Consider the following 3637-nt stretch of genomic DNA (forward strand, 5'->3'; position numbering starts at 1 on the left):
GACTGAGAGAGTGAGATATGAAGTTAGGGTTTACAAAGATGGGGTTTAGGAGTGAGTGAGTGGTTTAGGGTCTAGAGTGATGGAGTTTAGGAGTTAGAGAGTAGTTTAGTGTTTAAAGCGATGGGGTTTAGGAGTTAGAGAGAGATAGAGGGGAGAGATGAAGTTATGTTAGGGATTATGGGTTAGGGTTGGGATATATGAGGTTATGAGAGTGAGATAATAAGTTATGGTTTACAAAGATGGGGTTTAGGAATTAGTGAGTGGTTTAGGGTTTAGAGCGATGGAGTTTTGAAGTTAAAGAGTGGTTTAGGGTTTAGAGTGATGGGGTTTAGGAGTTAGAGAGAGATAGAGGGGAGAGATAAAGTTATATTAGGGATTATGGGTTAGGGTTGGGATAGATGAGGTTATGAGAGAGTGAGATAGAGAGAGAAAGAGAGAGAGATGAGATGGGAGAGATGAAGTTACATTATGAATAAAATGGGGTTATAGAGTAGTGTAGGGTTTAGAGAGATGGGGTTTACAAGTTAGATAGTGGTTTAGGGTTTACAAAGATGGGGTTTAGGAGTTAGAGAGAGATAGAGGGGAGAGATGAAGTTATGTTACGCATTATGGGTTAGGGTTGGGATAGACAAGGTTATGAAGTTATATATATGAGGTTAGGGTTGGGCTAGATGAGGTTATATATTTATATATATATATATATATATATATATATATATATATATATATATATATATATATATATATATATATATATATATATATATATATATATATATATATATATATATATATATATGAAGTTATGTAAGAGAGAGATCTAGATGAGGTGGGAGAGATTAAGTTAGGTTAGGGATTAAATGGGGTTAGAGAGTAGTTTAGGGTTTAGGAGTTAGAGAGTGGTTTAGGGTTTACAAAGATGAGGTTTAGGAGTTACATAGCGATTTAATATTTAGAGAGATGGGGTTTGGGGGTTAGAGAATAGTTTAGGGTTTAGAGGGATGGGGTTTAGGGGTTAGAGAGTGGTTTAGGGTTTAGAGAGTAGTTTTGGGTTTAGAGAGATGGGATTTAGGAGTTAGAGAGTGGTTTAGGGTTTACAAAGATGGGGTTTAGGACTTAAAAAGTGATTTAGTATTTAGAGAGATGGGGTTTAGGAGTGGGAGAGATCAATTTATGTAATGAATTATGGGGTTTAAAGAGCAGTTTAGAGAGAGAGAGAGTTTTCAGATTATATGGTTAGAGAGTGGTTTAGGGTTTAGAGAAAAATTAGGGCTTAGAGAGCAGTTTAGGTCAACATATTTGGATTTAAAGTTCAACATAGGAGTTAGAGTCTAATCTGATTCAATGTGAGAGTTTTAGTTTGAGTTTGATTTGGTTTAATATTGTGGTTTAATTGCATTTAATGTTAATTTTTGCTCTTGCTTAAGGTTCAATGTTAAGGTTTTGATTAGAATTTATTTGTGCTCATGGTAAGAGGTAAAGTCTGATTTAGTTCAATCTGATGGTTTTAGTTACTAGTTTATAGTTGTTTCTAAATCTTTACCTTTATAACAATTTTTAATGATTTATAATTAAAAATAAATAAAAATATTTTAATTCTCTAATTTACATCTAACTAATTTTCTATATATTCAATAATTTTTTCTATTGTTTTCTAAAGTTCCAAAACTTTCTAATTGTTGTAGTATTTTCTAAATTTTGTAATATTTTCAAAAAGTTCTATATTTTCTAAATTTTCTAATATTTTATAAAGTTTCAAATTTCTCTAACTATTATAAACTAATTGAATCTAAATTTTCTATATAATTTTCTACTATTTTCTATAAATAATATTTTACAACTTCTCTAATAATTTTTAAGTTTCACTAAATTTCAATACATTTTCTAAACTTCATCTAATATTAGAGTACTTAAAAATATAAACATATAATAATATTTAAAAAATTGAATTCTTTAAAACAATCTACATTAAAAATACACATTAAAAACAATATTTTTACCTAAGAAAACATAAAATAAAACATAAAATATATTACACATTAAAAACCATATTTCTACCTAAGAAAACATAAAATAAAACATAAAACATATTAAAAAATTAGGGGGAATTGCTGACATGCCTGATCACATATCTTAATAGTTGGATTTGTAACACATCTCATCTTGTTACTATAGCTGCATTTTGCATATTCATATAGCTTAATCTACATTTTGCATTGCATCCTTGAGGAACTTCTTGTGGAAATTTGCATTCTTGCATCTTGTCTTTGGAACCTCTCATTGCATGGTTTACTAGCAAGGAATGCACTTCTAAGTCTTAGCTAAGAGCCCATTGCATATTATCTTAAGCATCCTTGCACACCATTGATAGGGAGCTCTAAGCCAACATCCAAGCATTCCAAACTCATGGAATCATTTGGATAGAAGGGTTTAGAGTGTGGCACAAACCGAGTGTACAATGATCATAGTTTCTTCTACTTTACTACTTCCAACTCTTACTATCTCTTATAGCCATGTTTTCTTTCCTTCAGGTTTGTAATTTCCATTAATTACATGGTGTTGATGCTAGTTTTCTAGTTTTTTAGTTTCTATTGATATGTTGTACGTTGAGACAAATGAAACATACTATCTCTCCATTTAACCATTTCATGTAATTTCCTCTAAAATCTATTTTGATGAAATTCTCTAGAATGTGTCCACATTCTCCACAATAGTGACAATTGTACCATGTATTGTAATCCCAATTGTAGGAATCTCCTTTGCTTGGGGTATGAGTTTCTTTTTTTCAAGTGACCAACATTCCTTTTTCTTAAGTCTACACTCATGAGCTCTATGTCCATACTTTTGACAATTGTAGTAGTGACCATGGAATTTAGATATTTTCCCGGTTGAGTCATTGTTCTTTGATCTGCATTCATGTGCTTGATGTCCTTCTTTCTTGCAAATAAAACAATTACCACTTGGTTTAGGTTATGGTATTTTCTTACCATTTCTACAACTACAAACACTAGTTGTATGACCAATTTTGCCATAGTAATGACATGTATTTTTTCCTTTTGATTTTGCATTCCTTTGTTCTCCAATCTTGGATTATTCTCCTTCTTCAATAGATGAAGACTGTTTCTTGTATCCAAGTCCAGAGGTATCTTTTTGCTTCCTAGTTTGCAATTACTAACAGATTTATCATGGCTAGCTAGTTGTTTGTTCAAGTGATCTTTGTTCAAGTCTATTAGTCATCTACCTTTTGTATTCTTAAGCCATGAGCTTGTCTTCAATTTCTTTCTTCTTTTGATCAATTTATTCATAGAGTGTAGCTAATTGAATTTTTTGTTCTATCTTTAGATCTTTTACTTTTTTCACTAGGGCACTATTTATTTTCTAGAAATTCTATCATTGCTTCATTATCATTACCAATCTTTCCACTATCCATCAATCTGATAGTGTCAAATTCTATGCATTGAGTATCATTTAGCTAAATAGCTATCTCTCATCTTCTCTTTAGGGTTTTCCTTAGCTCTTCTTTTGGTGCTTCTAATTGTTGCAACATGATATGGATTTCAATCATCTGATTCTCAATTATCTCTCCCATCTTGTACACTTCCATCTCCATGATCTTATCCTCTCAAGTTGTTAGGCT

Source organism: Cupressus sempervirens, chromosome 1, assembly GCF_028749045.1.
Source record: "Cupressus sempervirens isolate cs-2001-9-10 chromosome 1, ASM2874904v1, whole genome shotgun sequence".
NCBI lineage: Eukaryota > Viridiplantae > Streptophyta > Pinopsida > Cupressales > Cupressaceae > Cupressus > Cupressus sempervirens.